The following is a 26,737-nucleotide window of genomic DNA, read 5'->3' on the forward strand; positions in this document are numbered from 1 at the left end:
TTTATGCGGCACTATGAGCTGTGATGTTACATGGATCGACTTTAATCATGACGAGACTTTATTGCTACCTTGCAGGGATGGGCATCAAATGGTTCTGTTTTCCCAGTTTTAATAAGGCTGTCGTGAATATGATACATTTTCCCCGAGTCATCACCCGTGGTCATGTGACTTGCAGTATCAAGCGTCATGACTCGTCACTTTGTCAACTCTATAAAAATCGGTATCAAACCAATTGGTTTTCCTAGTATAATAAGGCTGTCGTGAAGATGATACATTTTCCCCGAGAAGTCATCGCGGGTCACGTGACTTGCAGTATCATGCATCACGACAAGTCTCTTTGGCAACCCATGATGTTGGGTGTCAAACCAATCGGTTTTACTAGTGCAATAAGGCTGCCGTGAAGGTGATTCATTTTTGCCGAGTCATCATGCGGTGTCACGTGACTTGGAGGATTATGAATCATGACAGGCCACTTTGAAACCCTATGATGTTGGGTATCGAACCAATTGGTTTTACGTGCAGAATAATTCTGTCTTGAAAACAATACGTTTTCACCCGAGTCATCATGCGGGGTCACGTGGCTTGCAGTATCGTGAATCACGACACGACACGTCATTTGGCAACCCTGTGAAGTTGGGTATCAAACTAATAGCTTTTCCTGGTGTAATAAGGCTGTCATCAAGATCATGCATTTTCGCGAGTCAGCATCTGGGGTCACATGACTTGCAGTATCATGTATCACCAGGGTTACATCCCCAGTGCCGCCGGGTACCCACCAGTGCTACAATGGGTACAAGCTTTCCCCTGGCCTGGTGCTGGGCTAGTAAGGGGTGAAATGCTTGGAAAATGGGTCTTTGATCCCACCTTCAGTAATCGAAAAATACCTTGTGTTATGGCACTCTTTGGCTGTAGATGCCCTTGCGCAATAAAAGTTCATAATCATCAGTATCATGCATCACGACAAGTCTCTTTGGCAACCCTATGATGTTGGGCGCAGTGGGTGCTGAATAAATTAATTAATGAATCAAACAAATCGGTTTTTCGTGCGGAATAAGACTATTGCTACGTCTAAACACTTTCACTTCGGCATTACGAGCTGGGACGTCACATGGAGCAACTTTGATCCTGACGGGACATTATTGCGACCTTGCAGCGGGGGGCATTAGACGATTCGGTTTTCCCAGTCTTATAAGGTTGTCGTGAAGATTATACATTTTCGCCGAGTCTTCATCCGGGGTCACGTGACATGCAATATCATGCATCACGATACGTCTCTTTGGCAACCTTATCATGTTAGGTGTGAAAAGAATCGGGTTTTCGTGCGGAATAATGCTATCGCTGGGTCTAAGCACTTTCGCATCGCCTTTACGAGTTGTCGGGTGACATGAAGCAACTTATCATGATGGGCATATTAGCGACAATAGATTGGTATGAAATGAATCGTTTTTTTTTTTTTTCAGATTTCTGCTACTGTTTTCTGCTTAGGCAGTAAAAGCGAGATGTGTCATCAAAACGAGGCAATTCTTAAAATTGTCCTATTAAACTTAGCAAAAAGAAAAGTTTGTGATCTTTTGTCATCATTCTCATCTGTAATGCTGACCTTTTAATGTAGAAGTGTACGAATGCTCTCACGTGTTGGGATACAGAAGTGCCGCTGGCAGCGCAATTTGTATGGTTCGTTGTTACGGTCTTCTTGTGAAGCTTCAAACCAACTGTTCGCATGATGGTACAGAAAGCACACTCCACAATCGACTGACATGGAGACCGTCAAGAAATGAGGACGACCTAGAAAACTGCCTGGCGAGCAGAAGAAAAACTACTGGCCGATGTCCGCTACGGACCGGTCAAGGATCGTCGATGTGTCGAGGCGTGGTGGCGACCTCAACCAGCTCGCTGCCGCACTTGGTATAAATATAAAGACTCTTCGGTCAATTGAAACAGCTGATAGAAAAGAGGCATTTCTTTGCCTCTTTGCACGGTGGCTCAACCCAAAAAATCGGCCACACAGTCAACAGGGCTTTGTGCGACATTGTTAACAGCAATTCTGCTTCGACTCTAGATGAGATTAGAAACGCCCTAATTGAGAGGTTCCCGGAGATTCAGGTCAGCAAGTCCACTGTTGATCGCCTTGTCGACGGGCACGGCTACACACTGAAACTTGCAACGCCAAGGCCAGTTGAAAGAAACTGCCTTGACGTGAAGCGCGACCGCAGAAGTTACGCGCAATGGCTGCAGACCCAAGGAACCGCTCTGGCCCGCTACTATATGGAAGAAACGAACTACAATGTTTGGCGTTCACGAAGCTTCGTAAGAACCCAGCGCGGTGTGCCAGCTGTGCGACTCGTGCCAAGCACGAAAGGCGCAAACCTGAATATCATGGTTTGCATGTCGTCAGAAGGACTGCACCACTACAGCATAGTGTACAATGTTCACTGGGCCACATTCAACGACTTCCTTGCTGAGGCTTAGCGAAAGGTACGCGAACAGGACCCTGATACACAGGCAGTGTTCATATTCAACAACGCTCCAGCACACAGCCGTGCCGAAAGTGCAATTCTCGCTGCGGAAAGCCACTTTGTGAGGCGGCTTCCTCCATACAGCCCGTTTTTCAATCCCACAGAAGAATTTTTTTCAAAATTCAAATCCTCCGTAAAAGGCTTCTTACGTGAGCATGAACATGATTTGCTGACAACCCCAGCGAGTCTCACAAAGAAAGCCCATAGGCACGCAGTGCTGGCCAGTGCCGCAGAAAATGAAGCGTGGTACTGCAAGTCGCGTGGCCACGGATGATAACTCAGCGAAAATGTATCATCTTCACGGCAGCCTTACTACGCTAGGAAAACTGATAGGTTTGATACCCAACATCATAGAGTTGCCAAAGTGACGTGTCGTGATTCACGATACTCCATGTCACATGACACTGCATGATGACTCGACGAAAATGTATTATATTCACGACAGCTTTATTAAACTGGGAAAACCGAACCATTTGATGCCCATCACTGCAAGGCAGCAGTAATAAAGTCTCCTCATGATTAAAGTCGATCCATGTGACATCACAGCTCATAGTGCCGCATCAAAAGTGTTTTCGACCTAACCACAGCCTTATTCCGCACAAAAAACCGATTCGTTTCATACCCAACATCATAGGGTTGCGAAAGTGACGTGTCGTCATTCATAATACTGCAAATCACATCACGCCGAATGATGACTTGGTTAACACGTATTATCATCATGACAGCCTTATTACACAGGGAAAACCGATTGGTTTGATACCCATCACTGCAGGGTTGCCATAACGTCTTCCGTCATGATGAATGTCGCTCCTTGTGATGTCACAACTAGTAATGAAGCAGCGAAAGCGTTTAGAGTCAGTGATAGCAATAACATTGCAATAGCGACTTGATGTGATGCATGATACTGCAAGTCGCGTGAGACCGGAGAGTGGACTCAACGAAATAGGTGTGTGCAAAGGATAGTTGTATTGCCCTGGGAAATCCAATGCCAATGATGTTGGTTCGCGAAAGTGCCTCCCCTTTGCTGAAAGTCACGTGACTTTATAAGATGGGAAGAATTTTTTTTTTTGATAGCATTGTTTATTTCCTCTGGGCCTAAAGGGAGTTGGGAAGAAAAGAGAAAGGAAAGAAAAGAGTGGGTGGGTGTTAAAGCAGGAAAGGTGGGCCGATCTAATGAAGGTGAGGAGGGAGCGGTGATGTGGCCCCTGCATCCAATCAATATATGAGGACGGGTTGTCTGGGTGGAGACCCACTGCTGCCAGGTGGCGAATTCTAGTTGGCTTCAGTGCCGGCTAAACCCACAACAAGTGGTGAATGTCAGCCTCAGCTTCTTGCAAGCCGCAGACTGACATCCTAGGTGGGGATATAAGTGGCGAAATTGAGGCCACGTCTGAGTTATGGCAGAAGTGACAGCAACCCTGACCCGGATCCTCCGGAGCACAACCACCTCTGCACAGGTAAGACCGCGGGGGAGGGTTACCGCACACGGAGGGACGAGAGCACGTGTGCAACGCCGGAGGTGTTCCTTTCTTGTGAGGAGGGTAGCATCATCCATACTGACGAATTGAGGCATTGATGTGGGTATGGTTGGCAAGTGGGTTGCAGAATCCGCAGATCTTTGTGAATTGAGTAGGTGACGTGGGACCCACTCAATTCGAACGGCTTGCGGGATGCGAACCGCCAGGAGATGTATATTCTGGCACATTTCTGGGCTGCGGCTGACGCATCGGAGTAGACGAGTGGTTTGAAGGGCGTCAGTACGGATGATAATGTGGGCTGTAGGGAGCAAGGTAACTGCGACTACAGAGCAAAGCGCATCTTGTATAGCAAGCAGCTCAGCACAGAAGGAAGTAGGGCGTTCCGCAAATCGAAACCTGGCTGACTTGTTATGTGCAGGCTGGCAGGGACAGTAAAGTGCAGTCGTCGTTACACAGCCCTGGATACTGGCCTCAACATATATAATAATTGAGCCGCGGGGTAGGTGGCTATCTTGTTCCGCGATTCGCTCGCAAAGGGACGATGCTGCATAAGGTGAGGTTGGGTGGCATAGATCGGAAGGTTTCTTGTCGCTCAGCTGCACAAAGTCCCATGGAGGAAGAACTGACGGTGGCGGCGACAGTATGGTGTGTGATGAAGCAAAGGTTCGGAGTGCTCGCGGTGAATGCAAAAGGGTGGCCTTAACGCTACGAGCATCACGGAGCTGCTGCAGAAGCTCATCAGGGGTATTTAACTGAGCATTTTCTTGAAGTGCCACGATCGGTGTGATACGTGGAAGGCAAGTGATAGCTCTCATTGCCTTTTGATTGACGGCTTCCAGACGATCCCACTGAGCTCTGGTTAAGTGTTGGAACTGTGCTTGGTAAATGAGGTGCGGTTGCAAAACTGCTTTCACAAAATGTCGTGCGACATGGGAGCAGGCGCCGCCGGTTTTGGGAGCAATACGTCTGGTTAGGCCCAAAGTCTGCAACGCCTGCTTTTTAGCCTGAGAAAGCCAGGCAGTACCCGTTCCAGACTGCTGTATCGACAAACCCAGAATTTTCAGTGTTGAAGATTCTTGAACTGGGGTTCCAGATAGTTGGAGACAGATTGGCGTGGCAGTGAGTTTACGGCGTCCCCAGCGGTTGGCCACGTCACTGACGTGAACGTAGTTTTGCTCGCAGAAAGCTGTAGGCCGACAGACATAGCGTAAATGGCGGTAATATCTAAGGCTGACTGTAGGGCCGCCACTTGAGTTAGCAGGTCATGGTGAGTGCTTCATACTGTGATATCATCGGCGTAGCGTAAGAACCTAACGTCAGGGACACCATGTAAGAGCCATGCAAGAGGAATGAAGGCATTATTGAACAGTGTTCGTGACAGTACCGAGCCTTGGGGTACACCGCGAACAGATTCAAATGATCCAATGGAGTCACCACTGAGGCGTATGGCAAATCGTCTGCCTTCAAGGAAGGATTTTATAAAATTGCATACTAGAAGAGGGAAATGCAGCATGTCAATAGAATGCAAAATGGCAGCATGACTTATATTATTGTAAGCCTTTTCGATATCCGTGGGGAGGATGGTACATACACTGTGGCTGCGAGTTGTGACAGAACTTGCGACGCCAAGACAGCCAAACCCAACCAGACACGCAAATCTGTCAAAATGTTTAGTTTTCAAACCATCTTCAGTGCCGATAAATGGACGGAAGCCAATTTGGGCGGGGTGGTAAAAACCGTGGTGCTCCAGCCACCACGACAGTCGTGTGGCTAACATTTTCTCTGTCAGCTTGCACAGTGTTGATGTTAAAGAAATAGGCCTGAAGTTGCCAAGATCCGTCGGTGGCTTCCCTGCTCTTGGAATTGGGATCACAGTGGCCAATTTCCAGGTCTCGGGAACAGAGCCGATAGCCATACTGTGTTAATGGTGTCGAGAGGTTGAGGGAGGAACAGCAAAACATGTTTTTGTACACCTCATATCGCATCCGGACCGGGCGATGTCTTTCGTTTAGCCTCATCTATTGCTACAAGCAACTCAGGCATGGTAAAAGGAGACGCAGTACCCTCGGCATCTGGTGCCTTCATGAGAGATTGTGTTCGTATCTGCGAGCCTTAGCAGTAATATAGTTCAGTCTTTTATGTGCCTGTGCAGATGTGGGATCACGTGGGGCTGCCAGCTCGGCCTGTCGGCGAGCAGCCCACAAGTGTAGCAGACCGATATCTAGAACCGGTCGATCGATGTCTGCCCAAGTGCAGGTGGTAGCCCTTTTTAACGCGCATTGAATGCAGTCAACAAGCGATGGTGACAACTCTGCAGGGAGATCCTGGAGAATAGTACGGAAACAATCCCAGGTGCCCACCGTGCACTTGCGGCATAACCGGCGAGCACGTGATGGCTGGACACCAATGATTATAGGGTGGTGGTCACTGCCCCAACAGTCAGGCTCAAGGTGCCACAAAGGAGTGCCGGGGCCAGACCACCACATCAGATCAGGAGCATAGGTGGCACTGTGACGCATAGCCCGTGTTGCTGAACTGGGGTTATTCAGAAAAATAAACAACGCATCCGCGAAGGCATCCCGCACACGCCTGCCGCGGGGGCTCGAAGTAGGGTACCCCCAGTCTGGGTGTAGGGCGTTGAAGTCACCTCCGACTAAAATCGGACACCCGGGGTATTTCCTACGCACAGTCAATAACCAGCTGTGCTTAATACGGGAGGGAGCACCACCCGCTGATCTTACGTAGTAGGATACCATCACAACAGTTGCCTTGGGTAATTTTACAGCAACTGCAACTTCCTCCTGATACGAGGTGCACCAAGTTTCCAGAGAGAGGCATACGTGAGGGAAACGTGTGTTAACGTACACAGCCGCCTTTCCCAGAGGGGAAGCGGTGTGCATACGGTGGTCGTTCATCGAAGGCGACACGTAACCACTTAAGCCCGGAATTGCTGGCAAAGCATTGGTCTCCTGCAGTGACATGGCCCACACCTGGAGCTTGTGCAAGCGAAGACGGGTTTTGAGCTCTCCCACTTTTGTGGAGAGGCCTCTACAGTTCCACTGGAGCACACCAGAAAAGCCGGAACGCGCCATCTTCAGTTAGTAGCCCAAGCGTTGCAAGAGAACAGATGTCAGGTTGGATAGCAGGGATGCTGTAGAGTTATCTGGTAATGTAGCAGGTACTCTGGGAGGAGCGGTGAAAGAAGCTGATGGGCGGGACATGCTCGCTGCTGATTCATCATTTCTAGTGGCAGCGCAAGATCCCGCTGCATGTCTACGGCAGGCTAGCAGTTCACGGTGATGTCGGAGCCTTGAGACCTCTGCCAAAAAGCGTGCAATTTGGTCAACTGCTACCATGTCGTTGTTGAGAGGTTCCAGGATGCTACGCTGTTTTGTAGCCTGCTGATGTCGGCAGTCTTTAGGCACTTTATCGCTATAAGTCTGCTGGGTAACAGTTTCATGCGTGTGCAGCATGGGAAGTTCAGGCCACTCGTTATCATCCGACTGGAGAGCTGCAAACCGGTTGGAAGTCTGCACAAGAGGCGTATTCACATTCTCAGTCATTTGTTTAGAATACCCACGACGAATCTTTTCTGTTGCCTTCTACTTTGTGGGGCAAGTGGGCGATGTGATGTCATGGTCGTCAGTTTTGCAGAGGCCACATCTGTACGACGCTGCGCCTTCCGACGCAGGTTCCACTTGAGTTGTGAAAGGTCGCGATCTACGTATATGGCCAGGTCTGAAGCAACTGTAGCAGTAGACGGCGGTTGGTTTGTATGGCCGAGGGTGTAGAATGCAGCCATAATAGTACAAGCAGGCCAGCGGTGTTGGTGGGCCTTGCAGGGTGATTATGCATGAGCGCCCTTTTCCCATGTAACGTGCTTGGATCACTCGGTGAGTGGGACAATAAAGCTCGCGCGGAAGGGCGGCCTTGTCCTCATTAACATCGACGTTGTAGAGAACACAACGTTGTAAGTCGGATCCATCAACCAGGTGCACCTGTACCAGTACCGAGACCTCGCTGCTAACTGTAATGCACTGTAGCGTTTGCAGACGTTCCACGGCAGCCAAGGTCGGGAGCCACACAGCAATGGTATTGGACTTCTTTCTGGCTGTAAATCCGCGAAAACCTTTCGTTTCGAGACATGCATCCAGATTTGCCTGCAGAATCCTGGTTGGTATATCTGTAAGGCTTTTCGTTGCTAGAGATTTGATAGTGGCTTTGTAACTCACTGAGCCGTGGGTAAACACAACTGGGCGGTCTGTGGTTAGGCAGGAACGTTTGCCTTGTGAGTCACCGCTGGCCAAAGAGGAACCCGTTGCAGCGTCTCCCGAAGGGCGCTTTTGAGAAGAGCGGAGGGCCGGCGGCCTGATTGGCGGGGCTTTTGACAGGCTCATTGGAGTGCTCGGCGTCTCATGTAGTACTGGTAGAGGTAGATCCAGAAGTATAGGCTGAGCAGCCGTATCTGCGTTCTGTCCAGAGGGTAAAGCACTGACGAGCTGTTGTACATCTGGAGAAGGCAGGGCAGGCGCCGTATCTGATGAAACAAAGGCCCGATTTTGGAGGTCTGGCCCATGCTCAGTGGGCTATTGTACTGGCGGAAATGCCGCCGAGGCAAGCGGCGCAGGCGGAGCTACCCCCGCCAGCACGTCACTGGAGGCGCTAGGCCTAGCCTCGGTGCGCAGTTCAGGTCCAGGAATAACTGCATGACATTTGCTGTATGCGATGCAACCAGGCGGCGACTGGGCATCCAAAGCCTCCTTGGATGGCGTGAATCCAGTTCGTTTGCTATAGGGAACGTGGTTACGAGGCAGGCGAGATTTTCACAAGACCGATGTGAAGGCACCTTAACAAGGACACTTCGTCTTCCTTATTGCACATCTTTGTGCAGAATCACACATCTTTGTGCAGAGTATTAATGCCATGTAGGAACACACTAAATGTGCTAGCTAAAGGTGTGTCGAAGTGATAACATCATTACATTTGACATAACGTTTCATTCCATACCCCTCATGACTTTGGTTGAGAATGTGGGACGTCAGGTTGCAAGTGATGCGAAGTAATGTGAGTGGACTATTGGCTGATCATAGGGAGTTTATCTTAGTCATCACCTTAGTGTGAGTCACTCATCTTATCAGGATAATAAAGGTGCGACATGATGATACGAGTTGCAGGACACTGCCGATGCGTATCTGCAATATGCCTCGCGCTCACCCTGTACTTTGGTTGATGTGGTGGGTGGTATAAATGCCCGGCCCGTATTTGTTATGATTAAAAAAGTTATTATTACTTGCTCATTGGATGTCTAATTCTTCTTCAGTAACAACTAATTGACAACGTGTCTGGGATTTGTAGACCGCATTTTAAGTTTGAGCGGTCTAGTGCTGAGAAAGCATGAGGATTAAATCCTTTTGCACTTCGAATAATTTATGTGGCACCTGGATTAAATTGAATGGCACTCAGATTAAATATTCTGGAGTTTGGATTAAATTGAGGGGGAAATACTGTAGTGCTAATTGATAATTTATAGGGGTGTGCGAATATTGAAATTTTCGAATACTAATATGCAGAAAAAATGGCTTCGAATATCGAATATCTGGTCAGCACAAAAAATAAATTCAGAAAAGATAAACAAGCAAACATTGCTGCTCATATTTTTTCAAAATAGTGTATAGCCTTTGCAACTGAAATAAATGAAACTAGACTGCCTGAGCACCGTGTAAAAAAAAAATCATGATGTGCGCAGAAATGTATGCTACTTAACTGAACAGCATAACAGTATCAAACCTGCAATGTGGTCAGGCGAAATGAAATCCATAACATGACAAGTCTGGAAACAAAAATAACATGATGGCTAGTAAAACCTCATTATTTTGGAGTTCAAAGAACCACCACAGAAATGCCCGGGTTATTTGAACGTCGATTTATAAAATTTCCCGCGGCCCCGAAAAGAAAAACTACCGAAAATGCGGTAGTCTTATGGGGCGGCTCTATCGTGCAAACGCCTGCAATCATGTGACGAGCACCGAGTTCCGGCCTGCTGGAAGACATCGCGAACGTAAGCGAGATGGGAACGCACATTGACGTCGGAATGATGAGACTGCTTCTAAAAAGGAAAAAAAAAATTGACCAGCGACGCGTCAGTCAACGTCTGAAATCGGCACGGTGCTAAGATTGGACTACTGGCAAATGCGCAGGCCGACAGTTGCCATTGCTACGGGCGAGCGGCGAAGCTCAGAAACCAAAACTATACGCGGCCAGGTTATTTTTTTGACCTAGTGACGGGGGCCCTCCGAACGTTGTCACACCTGCCGTTACGCCCACTTAAAAGGTGCATGGGTTGCAGTGCACCATGCAATAAATAGGCGGGATTTTTACAGGATCGCTTGCCCTGTTATGACACCTCGACTCGCCCTTTCGGGAGCCTCACGCGAAATTCCGCAAGTAGGCTTTCCCGCATGGCGTAGTTGACCGAAACAAGATGGCGGTGGTCACGCTCAGAGAGTTAAGGTGACAAAACGGATGCCATGGGTGTGGGCGTTAATTAAATAACATATTACGGAAGAATAAAAAAATAAATGCGCTTTCGCGTTGCAGTTGTTAGAAGCGGGTCATCCCCCATCTTCGCAGCATGTGTGGTATGTGGGAAAGCCCACTTGCGGAACTGCGCACAAGGTGAAGCCTAGCGGCATCGGAATGCTATCGGTCCACACGATAAACGATGGAGAAGAAAGAGAACAGGTATTTTATATTGTTTTCCTAGAACTTTAAACTCTGTATTCAGATAATTCGTCCAGATATTGCGCTTTTGCCACAATCAAATTTACGAAAGTCTGTGCGGTATACGATCGCTGCCGAGTATTTGGGAATTTTCGAATATTCGGAAATTCACGAATATTATTTCTCGAATACGAATATGAACCGAATATGAAACATATTCGATTCGTATTTGAAATTTCGAATATTCGCACACCCCTAAATTAATTTTTCCAAATTTGTAATCTACACTGATGATCGTAACATATTTTTTAGTGGAAAAATCTGACTGATATTCTACCGCTCGCAAGTTCAGTTTGTTTTCGGTTGCAGGAGTGGTCTGAGAATAACAGCATCTTATTAAATGAATCAAAAACAAAATGTGTTTTGTTCCGTGCACCTGGTAAATGTGTGGAAATGCCAGAAAGCATTGTCATTTATTTCCTGCCAAAATTAAACAACTTTTATATAGTTCCTTGTTCCATTCCATGCTCAGTTACTGCGAACTGGTGTGGGGGAACACCAGTGCACAAAATTTAAACAATCTCTTCTTACTACAAAAAAAGCTGTTCGGGCAATAGGAAATGTTCCATTCAATGCGCATACTAAAACTCTTCTGCAAATACAAAATAATGGAAGCCGATTATACATGTACAAACTAATTAAAAGTTACAATAGAGCGATACAGGGCAAGTTAGACGCACCCTCTCACTCGCTAATCTCCACAAACAAGAATACGTATACCCTCATCGCCATAAACTGCCTTGGAAAGTTCCTGTCATGCGCACAAGTTATGGTCGCCAACGCGTTGAATACACACTCCCCCACACACTCAATGACTTCGCGAAGCAAGATATAGACATTACGGCACCTAATAAAGATGACACAGTGCATTTGTTTGTTAATGACCATTAGTGTAACTAGAGACTACTCTTATACACTCTTTTTCACTGTGATTTCTTTTTTCTTTTCCTTGTAAAATGAACAAAAAATTCAACTGTTACAGTACTGTCACTGTTGCCAGGGTGGTTAGAGCGTTGTCAAGCTGCTATTGTATAGCTTTTTCTCCTACCCCCCCCCCCCCCCTTTTCGTCATGTATATTTTATTTTGGTGAAAATAAAATTTGTTTATTTATTTATTTGTGCTGACCCATGGTTCTGCTTTTGAAGTGCTCTTGCTGTCGCTCCTCTTCTGTGGCAAAGGTCTTGCCTGTCGCTTCCGAAAGAAATCGCACACTCAGTGATTGGTAGCAGTTCTTGTGGAAGGTTCCACCGATATCGACGCCATTGTGTTAGGTCATAGCAACACAGTGTGTGAAATTTTAAAAGCCAAGTCAAAATAATCATATCGAGCACCAGGTGGAGCACTTTTGCTCCACCAGTGCGCACCCGCTGATTGGTCCTGATGCGGCAGGCGTACACCCACCTCGCCGACACATGGCACTATCTGGTGTTATCAAAGCAATTGTTGTTGAGATCCACACGCTGCCTGTGTGCACACTCTGGAAGCTCCTCGTGCCTGCCGCTGCCTGACATTGCAACAATTTCTTTTGGGATGCCGTAAGTGTCTGCCTTCCCAATGACTTTATTGGAGGCGATAATTTAAAGCCCTGAGTAGTTGGCCCAGCTGAAATCAGTGCTGTCATGAACTAATGCTTACAAGAAACAGGAAATGAGAATTTTGAACTTCATTCAAGCAGTGCATAGGGCAGTTATGCAGTTCTTAGAAGTGAAGCTTTGGACGGATGGAAACGGGACGGGCAGAACTTGCAGACAAAGAGCAGTGAAATGTTGCTGTTAAATCCATTCTTGCATTAAAACTCTACAAAGGTCATAACCCACAATATATACTCTGTAGTGTTTATACTTCAACCTCCGAACTGGCATCCCTTGCTGGCAGAAAAAAAAAAAAATTGACTCCAAATACTCTAGACTCTCACTAGTTTTTCAAGGGTTCAGAAATTTTGTTTGGATTATCAGATGTGCACCTTAATATGACTTGCGATTAAATATGATTTTCTTTATGGACATCTGTGCATACAAATAGTAATTTAGAACGCTTTCATCATGTTAACATAGCTAAATGCTTTAGCACAACATAAAATATGGGTGAAAGGCACTGATGTTTTTACTCAACCAGCAGTCTCTGACAGGTTGTATGGTTGAAAAAAGTTATAAATGATTCATCGATTTCCTAATAGAGTAAAGCCACATTTATTGGGACCTCAAGGGACTGAAAAAAGGCCCGAATTATTTGGAGTTCTCACAGTCGAATGACTACAAAAAACTTTTCAGAAAACAGTTTTGCAGCGCAACAAATTTAACTGATGAAAGGATAAACAATGGTCGTCTCCTTTCCAGTGAAAATAATAATAATAATAATAATTGGTTTTTTTGGGGAAATGGCACAGTATCTGTCTCATATATGTTGGAACGGCATAGTAAGGGAAGGGGAAAGGAGGGAGTGAAAGAAGAAAGAGGTGCCGTAGTGGAGGGCTCCGGAATAATTTCGACCACCTGGGGATCTTTAACGTGCACTGACATCGCACAGCACACAGCGTTTTTCCTCCATAAAAACGCAGCCGCCGCGGTCGGATTCGAACCCGGGAGCTCCGGATCAGTAGTCGAGCGCCCTAACCACTGAGCCAACGCGGCGAGTCGTGAAAACTGCAGCAATGATGATTTTTTGCAATTACGTCATGGTGTACTGCTTTCCCACTGTGATGAATATCGAAAGAGAATTGCTTCAAAATAGTCAGCCGCCTCCTGAACAGGTGCGACGCAGTAGCAGTAGAGCCACTACACAGTGAGCAGCTCGTGATGACCGCGCATTTTTGGTACATGGCCACGCGAGGGAAGTGAGAGGAATTTGCGCCAGAACAGAGCGACGCCTAAAATTAAAATGCCAGTGATGCTCAAATCAGTGTCCAATCTGGCACATAGCTGACCTTGGCTCCCTGACGCCTGATATCATCGCGGGCTGGTAGCGAAGCTCAGAAAATGAAACTATATGCAGCGGCGGGGCAACTCAGATTGACACATTCTCTCTCAGGCCTCATTCGAGCTAACCGGCTGAAGGGGCCGAATTTTGAGCTCACGTAGCACCGCAAACCTCACGTATCGACCTCGGCCGCCACTTTTTCACGTGCTGGGAGCATTGGAGCAAGCCAAGTTTTAATTAAGTGAATTTAAGAAAAACCATGGTATGAATTAGGCAGTATTAAAATACATTGAAAATGTAGCCAGCCAACTAAAATTTTGAAATTTGTTTGAAACAACGGAAAGTTCGAATTATCCGAGCTTAGATTATCGTGAGTCTACCGTATAAGTTGACGCATACCCCGCCCCCCTCTCCTTCCTGCCCTGCCCCACATTATGCAGTTCCCTGCGAAATGGCATGATGGCATGCATGCGCAGCTCAAAGCAATAAGTGCGCAGTGACACAATCACAAAGCCAGGACTCCCAGGCAAATAAAGACAAAAGGCAATAAAACGGTGACCCCGAATGCAGACAGGCTGACAGCGGCAAACCAAACAGCAAAGCATTCAGTAGTTTTGTATTCCAGTGCCACTGGAGGTTATCGGAAGTTTGCTCTCACAACTGTTTATCCGGGAAAGTGTCTGCCAGTGCAAGTGAGCCGGATAGCGGCATGCTGTTCGATTTTAATCCGTCTAATATCCGTGCCAAAAGACGATGCTGAATCCATCTTCTGTGCCTTATCAAGAAAGTTCCAAAAATGGGCTACAGCAGAACCTGCTCTACGTGTCGTAAAAAATAATTTCTGTAAAAGAACAACATGCAGCAAGATCTTTCCTCTACGAATACAGGTAATTAGAACTCGTTTGCAATATGATTTCTAGCACCCATTTTACATGCACAAATTTGGTTCGTTTTGTTCAGCGGAAGAGGAGCACATCAAGCTTGCACTATGCACTGCATAACAATTCTGTTACACACTGCAAGCTTGATGTGGACATCAACTGCTGCTATTCCATGTAAATGAATAAAAACAAGCGGTTACCATTCGCAGACCGGGGAAAAGGGCCTAAGAGGTCGACGATCACTTGCTCAAATGCTGTAGTCGGAGGTGTTACAGGGTGCAGCTGGCCTGGCGTACACGACATAGCGAGCTTAAAACACTGGCACTGGACACAGCTGGCTACGTATTGTTGAATCGTTTGACGCATTTTGGGCTAGTAAAAACGTTCTTGTGCGCGGTGAAGGGTCCGGGCAACTCCCAAGTGGCCAGACGTGCCATCGTCGTGCCTCAGTTGAAGAACAGGGATGCGAAGGGTTTCCGGCACGACGAAGAAACCGTGCACCGCCGGGCGTGAAATTCTTCTTGTAAAGCAAACCAGCGTGAATACAGAAACGAGCAGCAGGGGCATGACTGATGACATCGAAGAACGCCGTTTATGTCGTGTCCCTTCGCTGTTCAGTCTTGAACTGGTTAGGATCAGGAAACGTTGGTGATACAGAAACGAGGTAGTTGTCGAAGTTGCCGCCATCACAACCAGTGTCGGAAGCGGAAAGGGCGAGAGACAGTCAGCAGGTCTGTTCGATTCGCCTGCACTTCGTGAACTGGTTCTCGCGGTGCTGCATTTCGCCATTCTAGAAATGTTCTTTTGCGCAAATAAAACGACACACGAGAAAGGCGACACACACACACAAGCGCTTGGTGTGTGTGTCGCCTTTCTCGTGTGTCGTTTTATTTGCGCAAAAGAACATTTCTAGATCGAGATGAACAACCAACTCGCCCAACAGGAAGTTTTAATGAAATTTCGCCATTCGCTTCAGCGGTGCAAGATGGCGCCGTCTGCACGACGCCATTCGTTTAAAAAAAAGTGCAGATGTTGCGCAGGTCTAGTTCAGGAAAGTGCGGGGAAACTGTGCACCTCCTTAATGGTCAGTGCTGAAATGGTGCAGCTGTAGCCACCATGGAAGCAGACGACGGCTTGCGCGACGATGGCTTGCGCTTTGCGATAATCGGCGGATATACTCAAATTATTCCACTCGTCGATGATAACAGTGCCTCACACGGGCCCGCCGACTCTCATGGAACGTGAGTGGTCACCCGAGAAGGCGGCGACGGAGGTGGCGATGGCGGCCCTCGCCGGCATCTTGCATCTCTCGACCATCGTGCTCTCGACGGACCCGTAACCGGCGTCTTTCCTTTCTACTAATAAAGTTATATTAGTGCTCGAAGCCGGCTATGTTAACTAAAAAGTAAACACGTGCATGCAGCGCATGATGCACGTTGTTGCAACAACCGCTTAGCATGCAAGTCGGCGCGCGCACGTCTCAGTCTTGTTCAGTGAACACACGTGCGTTCTGCTTAGCTGCCGCAAGGTTGCATCGAGGCTGATTCATGGCAACACTTCGCTGCGATGTGCTGTTAGAAAATTCTCCACGCGGTTCGAGATGTTGCAAGGGTGGTAAAACGGGCTAGTTGGTAGCTCATATTTGGAAAAACAGCGCACCTTTAGACACGGACAGAGGCAGATATAACGACACAGATGTTGGCGGCCGTTGATTCGGGCGCCACGCTGCTGGCAGCAATTTGGTGGCGACGCCAAGGCTAGCAGACGACCAGGCCTGCACTTGACCATTCGTTTTGGAAGTAGGCAGCACTTGAACTGCTGGAACTGGCGCTGCACGCTCGCAGCACTGCCACGGTGCCGCTGCGGAACTTTACAGAACTGGTGCAGGGAGTGCAGAGAATCGAACGGACCCAGTGTCGCCGTGTTGACGACCGCTTTTGTACATGTGTCGCGAATCTCCAAATTTCAGAAGGGGAACGCTATCGCGTGCAGGTTCGAAAAAGAGATCAAAGAAAACAAAACGAAGCTGTATTTATAATTTAAAAGAAAACGGGTCAATAATAAAGGGAAACACCAATAAACACACACACACAACACGCGGGGATGCCTTGCAGAAAGGGCGAACGCGGGTCGATGTAGTACCACGCATCGCTGGCGATGCGTCGAAGGAAGCGGCGGAAGGGTGGTAGTAGCCAGGTGGTAGTAGGAGCGGAGAGGAACACAGGGAGACGACGATGGACTCACGTCAGCAGCCCGAAAAACTTGGCAGTAGCAGGAAAAACCGTAGGCAGATCTCGTCTACGGCGTCATGAAACGCCGGAGGTTTCAAGTAGGCTATCCAAGAGTGCCTTTGGCAGCATGGACCCTCAGTCCATAGGCTGCCACCTCCGCACTTGCAAAGAACGCAGTAGGCTTACGTTGGTGATCTAAGGGAGGTCACGGCAGCACGGACCCAACGTGCGACGGCTGCCACCTCCACGCTTGAATGAAACGATCTCCGCTGCGCTGTCCGACGCACCACTGCCGGCTCACCGTGTTCGAAAATCCACGATGACTTGGTGTGCACCTCAGATATGGCGCCCCTTCGAAAAAGATTTTCACAGAAAAAACTGCCGTCGGTGCACACAGCACGAATGTTCACGTGGGAAGCAGACAAACGCCGTTGATGCACGAACAGCAATGTTCACATGATAAGCGGACAAGTTAGACGCCGTTGAAGTCACCCAAGGCACTTTACACAGTGACACATGGAGGAACATAGTGACGCACTCAGGGAACATGTCGAGCCTTATACATGTGACAAAAGGCAAAATAAAAACAGTACAAAATATGAGACACAAAATATAAATGTCTGTACCATGAAGATGAATATGTGCACACTGAACAACCCATAGCCGGAGAACGAAGGAAAAAAAAATAACGTACAAACACTACCAAGATACATTTGCACAGGTAACAATTGCAAACACCGGATAGTAGCACTGTACGTTCGGCATCACCCTCCGGCACCTTAAAAATGACTCGTGCAAACAGCACCTACGTCTTCCGAGACTGAGTACCCTTTTCCGATTGCAACGAGAGATGACACCTGCCCAGTCTCTCGGGGCGCGCGCTCTTCGTAACGTTTCAGCATATTGATGTGGAATAGCTTCTTAGTGTGGCCCGAGTCGATCCAATAATCCACGTCATTCTTTTTGCCAGAAACCACGAATGGAACTTTCCAATGCATCAAGAGTTTATTGTGGCTATTTGGCAAAAGAATAAGGGCACGATCTCCAACCCTTAACTGCCGCTTCTTGCTGTTCCTGTCATAGTATCTCTTCTGAGACTGTTGGGCACGCAACAGATTTTGATGTGCCGCTCTCACCGTTTGCTCGAGACGTTCTCTTATATCGAGAATGTAACCGTATGTCGTCTTCGTGTCTTCTCCCAGCTCCTTCCTTCTCCAGAGCTCTCTCAGGATTGTGAGCAGTCCTCGCACGTGACATCCAAATATCAACTCAATTGGAGAAAACCCCAGACTCGCCTACGTCACCTCTCTGTATGCGAACAGAAGCAGAGCGATATAATGATCCCATGTTTTGGGCTGCTCTTGACTGAGCTTCCGCAGCATCTGCTTGAGCGTGCCGTTAAATTTCTCTACCATCCCATTGCACATTGGATGGTAAGGGGTCGTGCTGAGATGTTTCACCGCCAAGAGACCATTAAGCTCTCTCATCATTTCGGAAGTGAAACAGGAGCCCTGGTCACAGAGAATCTCTCTCGAGAAAACCTATTCGCGAAAGCCAAGAGATCATTAATCTCTCTCATTTCGGAAGTGAAACAGGAGCCCTGCTCACAGAGAATCTCTCTCGGGAAAACCTATTCGCGAAAGCAACTCCACCAAACCCTCTGCCACGGTCGCTTAATCTATCTTTGGCAGAGCCACAGCGTCAGGATACCGCGTGGCAAAATCGACGACAGTGAGAATATATCTATTCCTTTTCACCGATGTGGGCGACAGTGGACCGACAATATCGACAGCGACACGATCAAATGGAGTGTCGATAAGAGGCATGCGTCCCAACGGACCTTTCCCTAGTTTGCCTTTCGGGCACGTCCTTTGACAGGAATCGCACGACCTGACTTACCTCTTAATCTCCTCCTGCACTCCCTGCCAGTAGAATTCTTCCAGAACTGGATCTGCAATCTTCTTAATGCCCTGATGCCCCGCCAACGGGCTGTCGCGGGCAATCCTTAACACCTGTGATCGGCAAAACTTGGGAAGTACTACCTGTCGAACCTCTCTGCCAGAGGCGAGATGATAGAGGCGTACAGAAAACTCTCTTCAACAGAATACGAGTGCAAAGTGCCGTGCTTACCATGGAGCACCTTTCCTACTTTCACCCAGCATGCCTTCAATAACTCGTCGTCTCTTTGCTCTGCTTCTAACATTTCCTTGGTGACCGTCATGGGACCAACGCTTAAAGCAGTACTTTCCCTCCTTCATCCAGGAACTTCCTTTCCAGCCAACACCGCTTTTGGGCCCTCGCCCTCTCCATTTTCACTCGCAACATCATCATTGACTATGCCAGGACATAATTTAGGAATGCCCTCCGATTTCTTCCAATTGATACCTGGATTTGGCAGCTCACGGGCCTCTGGTATATTTCCAATTATGACATCGTACAAAGGTGTCCCCATGCACTTTACCAGGCTGTGCCAGTGAAATAAAGGGAAGCGATATAGACTTCTGCCTCGGGAACTTCCAGACTGCTGCCATCAACAATGAACACCATAGATATCGAGCCAATGAGAGCTGAGTCAAGAACTAGGGCCCTCCGCACCACCACTGTATTGCTCCCCGTGTCCCGTAAAACATGTACGTGTAGGCTTCGGAGCTCTCTCTCGAGGACAGGCATTTGTTGTGCGTCTGCAGGCTTTTTCCAGACAAGTCCGACCACCACCTTATCAGCTGATTCAAGCCTACCTGCTGTTGTGGACACCGTTTCAGGCGCTACACACTCTGGCTGAACACAACAGGACGATTTCTTCTGGTTTTCATGCTTCCTTGAGCAGGAACTTACATCATGCCCTGTTTTTCGACAATAAACGCAATAAAGCTGCTTTGGCTTAGACCGACAGTGGGCAGCCTTGTGTCCCGGTCGGTTGCAAATGAGGAACCTTCCTGACTGTCTATTTGAGGGAACATCCCTCTCTATCGGAATGCCCACCTCGAACGATCCTTTGAACGAAGACAAATTTCTTAGCCGCTGAGCGTCCAGAAAGTTGTCTGTTGCCTCAGCCATTTTGTCCAGCGTCGTGCACTCTCTTTCTCGAAGCAAAATTGCCAGACGACTATGACAGTTCCTCATGAACTGTTCGGCCACCACCAAGTCACTTAAATCATCGCACGTTGTGGCCGTTCGTGACATCCCAACCCATCGACCGAAAAAGACTGAGCAAACGTGCTGCGTATTGCTTGCCTGTTTCTTTATCAAGCGGCTTACTTTCACGAAACCTTTCATAATAACCTTCTGCCGTAAACCGAAAATGTTGGAGCAAGGCTAGTTTTGCCTTATCATAATCCATTGAATCTGGTGGGGACAGTCGACTGAACACACGGAGAACTTCCCCAGTCAAAGACATACTGAGTGCTGTAGCCCATTTTTCCTTGGGCCAGCTGTGCCCTTCTGCGATACGCTCAAAACGTTTTAGGCATGCATTTAAGTCATCCCGCCGGTCGTCGAAAGGCGGGATCAATTTGTGTGAGCTAAGCGCTGCTCAGGGCCCCATTGCTGGTTCATGATTACCCCCACCAGCTTCTGCGGCCTTAACTAGAGCTGCAATCTACGCTCTTTAGCTTCTGCTAGCGACTTTGCATGCTCGCGTTCAGCCTCTGCTTGCGCCTTGGCGTGCTCGCGTTCGGCAGCACGTGCTGCGCGTTCCTTCTCTTGTTCAGCAGCCACCTACGTGCGCAGCTCGGCGTCTTTCAACCCCATGCGTTCACCCAACTCGACCAAATCCTTTAGTGCTGCCATCGTTTCTTCTTAGGATCCCGAGGAAAGGAAAAAAAAACGGCTTTGTCCTGTCGCGGACGCCAATTGTCACGAATTAGTAGCGCGTCCCTGACTTCAGAAGGGGAACGCTATCGCGTGCAGGTTCGAACAAAAGAACAGAGAGATCAAACGAAAACGAAGCCGCATTTATAATTTAAAGGAAAGGGGTAAATAAGAAAGGGAAACACCAAGAAACACACACACACAACGCACGTACAACACTACAGAAGAGTTCACCAGGTACTGAGCGTCCCAGGTGAAGCAGAGATGCCTTGCAGACAGGGCGAATGCAGGTCGATGTACTGCGACGCGTCGCTGGCGTCACGAAACGCCGGAGGTTTCAAATAGGCTATGCAAGAGCGCCTTTTGGCAGCATGGACCCTCAGTCCATCGGCTGGCACCTCTACACTTGCAAAGAACGCAGTAGGCTTATGTGAGTGATCTAAGGGAGGTCACTGCAGTACGGACCCAACGTCCGACGGCTGCCACCTCCACGCTTGAATGACACGATCTCGCTGCACTGTCCGACGCACCGTTGTCGACGTACCGCGTTCGAAAATCCGCGATGACTTGGTGTGCACCTCACAACATGACAGTGAAGTTGAATTCTTGTAGTCGCAAAGCCCAGCGGGCAAGTCGGTTCCATGGGTCACGGAGGTTCACAAGCCAACAGAGCGAATGATGATCGGTGACGATGGTAAAAGCATTGCCATACAGGTAGGAACGAAAGCGCTGCACAGCAAAAACTACCGCGAGACACTCTTGTTCGGTAACTTTGTAGTTTCGTTCTGACTTGCTCAACAACCGGCTGGCATAAGCTATCACATGCTCACCTCTGCCGTGGTGCTGGATGGGCACAGCGCCAGCTCTTACACCGCTGGCATCTGTGTGAACTTCGATGGGAGCAGATGGGCAGAAATGGCGTAGGATAGGAATGAAGAAAATGGATGTCAGGAGAAATTTCAGGTGGGGGAATGTAGATTAACAGCCAGAGGTTCACTGGAATGCCACGTCTTTTTGTAGGATTCACGTGAGAGGATAGGCGACGTCTGCAAACTGCGGAACAAAACGGCGAAAATACAAGCATAGCCCTAAAAACTATGAAGTTCCTTGACTGATTGCGGCGCTGTGAACTTGGTGACAGCCTCAACTTTGGGGATCCGGCCAGACACTGTCCTTATCCACCAAGTGACCGAGGACAATTATTTGGCGTTCACCAAAGTGACACTTAGAGTTAAGGACCAGGCCAGCTCTTGCAATACAGTCGAGGACGACAGCGAATGGCTGTTATGTTCACTAAATGTCTTCCCAAATATCACAATATCATCCAAATAACACAAACAAATCTGCCACTTTAGACCACGCAAAATAGTGTCCATAAATATTTCAAATGTGGCAGGTGCATTGCATAGTTCAAAAGGCATAACGTTAAATTCATACAGTCTATCAGGTGTGACAAATGCCGTCTTTTCTTTGTCGTTCGGGTGCATTGGTATTTGCCAGTACCCTGCTCTCAAATGAACTGAGGATAAGTATGTGGCGGAGTGAAGACAGTCGATGGCATCGTCTATGCGTGGGAGCGGATACACATCTTTTTTTGTGATGGCATTTAGGCGACGATAGACTTTTTCAAGCACTGCAGCCAACACATATGGCAGTATAAGTGAATGCACAATGGCAATACCATCTTCTACACAGCACTCGAGCACACAGATCACAGCAAACTCACTACATGGCTTCGCATCATGACAGCCGCACCAAATTCGGCTACCACTGTTGTGAACATAGCCACCTTTTGGTCAACAGAAATCGTTTTGCACTTTCATTTCTCGCTCCTGTCGTTCATCTTGGACGTGAAATTAGCGGAAAGCAAATTGGTAGACTCAATGTGATATAAGCTCGTGATGTCTTTTTTGAAGAAAATTTTACTCTATAAAAACGAGATATTAGATAAATGGTTTTATGTGGTAGCTTCCTGTTTCTTTGTTCTGTCCCTTGTTCTTCCTTCATTATAAACCCTTTCATTATGGCAAGGTATAAGTTGTAGTGGTATGTGTTCTTTAACAGAAAAAAATTGAGCAATGTCATCACAACTGTACTCTCTGCAGTAGGACTGGAGCAGTGATTACCCGTTCTCTCCTCAATGGGACTTGAGTAGTGCACATGTAAGTCAGTTGCTCAAACGTGTGTTTTAGCAGAAAACTCTCTGATGTCATCGCTGTAGGATTGCCCTTGACGGGACTTGAGCAGGGCACACCTGGACTTTCTTCAATGGGACTGGAGCAGTGCACATGTAGTCAGTTGTTTGCATGTGTTTTAGCAGAAAACTCGCTGATGTCATCACTCCAGCATTGCCCTCAATGGGACTGGAGCAGTGCACACGTAGTCAGTTGTTCGCACGTGTATTTTATTGAAAACTCGCTGTCATCACTCCCAGGCTCTCCTCGATGGGATTGGAGCAGTGCACACCTGGACTTTACTCAGTAGGACTGGAGCAGTGTACACGTAGTCAATTGTTCGCATGTGTGTTTTTGCAGAAAACTCGCTGTCATGACTCGGAGACTCTAAATGATGGCACTGGAGCAGTGCACATGTCGTCAGTTGTTTGCGCGTGTTTTAGTTTAACACTCGCTGTCATCGCTCTCAGACTCTCCTCGATGGGACTGGAGCAGTGCACACCTGGACTTTACTGAATGGGACTGGAGGAGTGCACACGTAGTCAGTTGTTCGCACGTGTGTTTTAGCAGAAAACTCGGCGATGTCATCACTCCCGGACTCTCCTTGATCGGATTGGAGCAGGGAACACTTAATCAGTGTTTTCCACATGTTCTCGGAGAGAACTTAGTCATGTCATCACTCCTGTACTCTCCTCAATGGGACTTGAGCAGTGCACACGTAGCAAGTTTGCAAGTGTTTTAGCAGAAAAATCGATATTATCACTGCGGACTCTCTTCGATGCGATTTGAGCAGTGCACACATGGTCAGTTGTTCAGATTTGTTTTTTTGCAGAAAACTCGCCAATGTCATTATTGTGAGACTCTCCTTAATGGGACTGGAGCAGTGCACACATGGTCAGGATTACGCCTGTGCTTTCACGGAAAACTTGCACGTGTGTTTTCACACAAAACTTGCCAATACCATTACTCTGAGACTCATTGACGGTATTAGAGCAGTGCACATGTGGTCCGGTTTAGGCACTTGTTTTCAGTGAAAATTCACCAATGTCATCACCCCCAGACTCTTGTCGATGGGACTGGAGCGGTGCACGTGTGGTCAGTTTTTCACACGTGTTTTCGCAGAAAACTTGGTGATGTCATCACTCCCGGACTCTCCACAATGAGACTGGACCAGTGGATATGTATTCAGTGTTTTGCACGATTTTTCGGAGAAAGCTTGGTGATGATGTCTACACACCTCTACTCTCCTTGATGGGACTGGAGCAGTGCACGCATAGTAAGTTGTTCACATGTGTTTTCGCAGAAAGCTCGGCGATTTCATCACTCCTTGACTGTCCTCGATGGGATTGGAGCAGTGTGTACGTGGTCATGCGTGTGCTTTCACGGAAAACTCGCCAATGTCATTACTCCCGGACTGTCCTCAATAGGATTGGAGCTGTATGCATGTGGTGCTTTCACAAAAAACTCGCCAGTGTCATTATTCCTGAACTTTCTTCTATGGGATTGGAGCTGTGTGCACGTGGTCAGTTGTTCACATGTGTACTTTCACAGAAAACTCGCCAGTGTCATTACTCCCGGACTCTCCTTGCTGGGTTTGGAGCAATGCACACTTGCTCAGTTGTTCACACGTGTGCTTTCGCAGAAAACTCACCAATGTCATTACTCCCGAACTGTCCTCGATAGGATTGGAGCTGTATGCATGTGGTCAGTTGTTCATATGTGCGCTTTCACAGAAAACTCGCCAGTGTCATTATTCCTGAACTTTCTTCGATGAGATTGGAGCTGTGTGCACGTGGTCAGTTGTTCACATGTGTGCTTTCACAGAAAACTCGCCATTACTACCGGACTATCCTCGATGGGATTGGAGCAGTGCACACTTAGTCAGTTGTTCACATGTGTGCTTTTGCAGAAAACTCGCCAATGTCATCACTTCTGATCTCCTCGATGGGTTTGGAGTAGTGCACACGTGGTCACACACGTGATTTCGAAGAAAACTCACCAGTGTCATTACTTCCGGACTCTTCTCGATGGGATTCGAGCAGCGCACACTTGGTTAGTTTTTCACACAGGTGTTTTCGCAGAAAATTTGCCAATGTCATTACTGCAGACTTTATTCAATGGGATTGGAGCAGTGCACACATGGTCAGTTGTTCACACGTGTGCTTTCACAGAAAACTCACCAGTGTTTTAACTCCAGAACGCTCCTCGATGGGACTGGAGCAGTGCACACGTGGTCAGGTTTACGCCTGTGTTTTCGCGGAAAAAACTCGCCACTGTCATCACTCCCTTTAAGCACCAGCCTTAGCATTGCGACGCCAGAAGAGACGTGAAGTGCACGTTCTTGTGCCACAGCAGGAACTGCAGCAGATTTGCAGAAGACGAGCTCAAGAATCGCAGCACTGCTTGGAGTTTGGAAGAACACCATTGTGAACTATGTGGTTTCTTTGTGCTCTTGGTATGTGTTGCCTGGATTGCTGTTGTTTCCTTAGAGAGCGAGTGCTGGGAGCCCCTTGAAGCTACCTTTAATTTCTAAAAACCCTCCCCATTGGCTGCACAGTGGGACTTCCTTTTAGTGTGATATCAACCTTGGCGCTCATGTTTGGTGTTTCAGCCCACTCTGAAGTGCTTCTGGGTTCCCCGAGCAGCTGACTCCTTTATGCCTCAGCCTCCACCTTCCTTTATTTAGTTTATTCTGGTACTGACCATACTTCAGTTGCTCATAGCAGAAGTCTGCAGACAGCCAATATTATTAAATTTAGCCAAACTTTTGAGAGACTAAACTTCTGCACATTCTATTCTGAGTGCTAATTAGGCAACGAGGTATGGAAATGAACGGTCCGCATTGTGACAACTGCAGCTGAATGGAAACAGTGCACCATATTGTTTGAATGCCCAGCGTATGCCAACGAGCATGCTTACTATGAATATTTTATGGAATTGCTCATCCAGGTGCCTCTAACAGTGGACTCTGTGTTTGAAGTTTATTCATTGTTTTGTTACGAGGTCCCTTAGCCTAGTTTACTCAGTAGAGACATGAAACAAACGTTTTATTTGCCCATTTAAGTGACCTTGCTCTTCTTGACAAACTTTAATATCTACGTACATCTCGCCATTATGCACTCTTCATGCAATGATCTTTGTCAGCCCCTTTGTAGGGCATTGCATTTCAACATTTAATATCTCGTAGCATTACTCATTGGTGCATCTCAGCCCACATTCAATATTGATTTTTATTATTTTTTTATTATTTTCTTCTTTTACGTCTTTACTTTATAATTTTGCTTGCTTCTCTACTTCTGTCTTTCTATCCCCAATTCTGTTCCTCACGCAGAGTAACATGTGAGCGAATTTTACATGCCAGCTAGCATCAGTGCTTTTCGTTGGATAGTTTTTCCCTCTCCGAAGACACAAAACGATTACTCAGCATCTTTTACAAGCCATTGAGTTTCCCCGAGACTAAACTATTAAAACCCGTGTACTACACTGTTGCTGTTGCTTAGCCTACTGAAGTGGACTGTGATATGCTCAACATGCAACTGCCACGGCCCCTCAGTACTAAGCTGTGTCTTTGATGATTGATTCGTTGCAAGTCCGCACGGCATCATTTCTTGCACCATCCTTTTCATAACCAAGATGCAGCGCAAAGAAATTGTAAAGGCAGCTGTCATGAAGCAGCCTGATCCTGCTTCTGATTCTGCATGCTCCTGTGCTGACCTGTGCAGGCACTGGAGGTAATGCCCAGAGCAGGATTAGCACAGGAAGGCTCATATGAAGTAAAGTAGAGATCAAAATTTGAGTTTAGGGGATTCTGCAAAAGCCAACCTTGCCACTCCTCTGCTTTCGCAGCATTTAGGAAAAATTTTGCATGACATGGCATTCATTCACTCGCAAGGTGTTTCTCACACTCAGCAGAACGCTGTTTTGGAGACCTTGTGCCCAAAAAAGATGAA

The 26,737-nt window shown here is 47.6% G+C and overlaps 1 protein-coding gene across 3 annotated transcripts in view; it reads left to right on the forward strand.

Moving 5' to 3' along the window:
* LOC144127832 (transmembrane protein 117-like) overlaps positions 1–26,737 on the forward strand; it is a 113,370-nt gene that overhangs the window by 80,580 nt on the left and 6,053 nt on the right. The gene's annotated exons all lie outside the window — the stretch shown is intronic.

This window comes from Amblyomma americanum, chromosome 4, assembly GCF_052857255.1.
Source record: "Amblyomma americanum isolate KBUSLIRL-KWMA chromosome 4, ASM5285725v1, whole genome shotgun sequence".
NCBI lineage: Eukaryota > Metazoa > Arthropoda > Arachnida > Ixodida > Ixodidae > Amblyomma > Amblyomma americanum.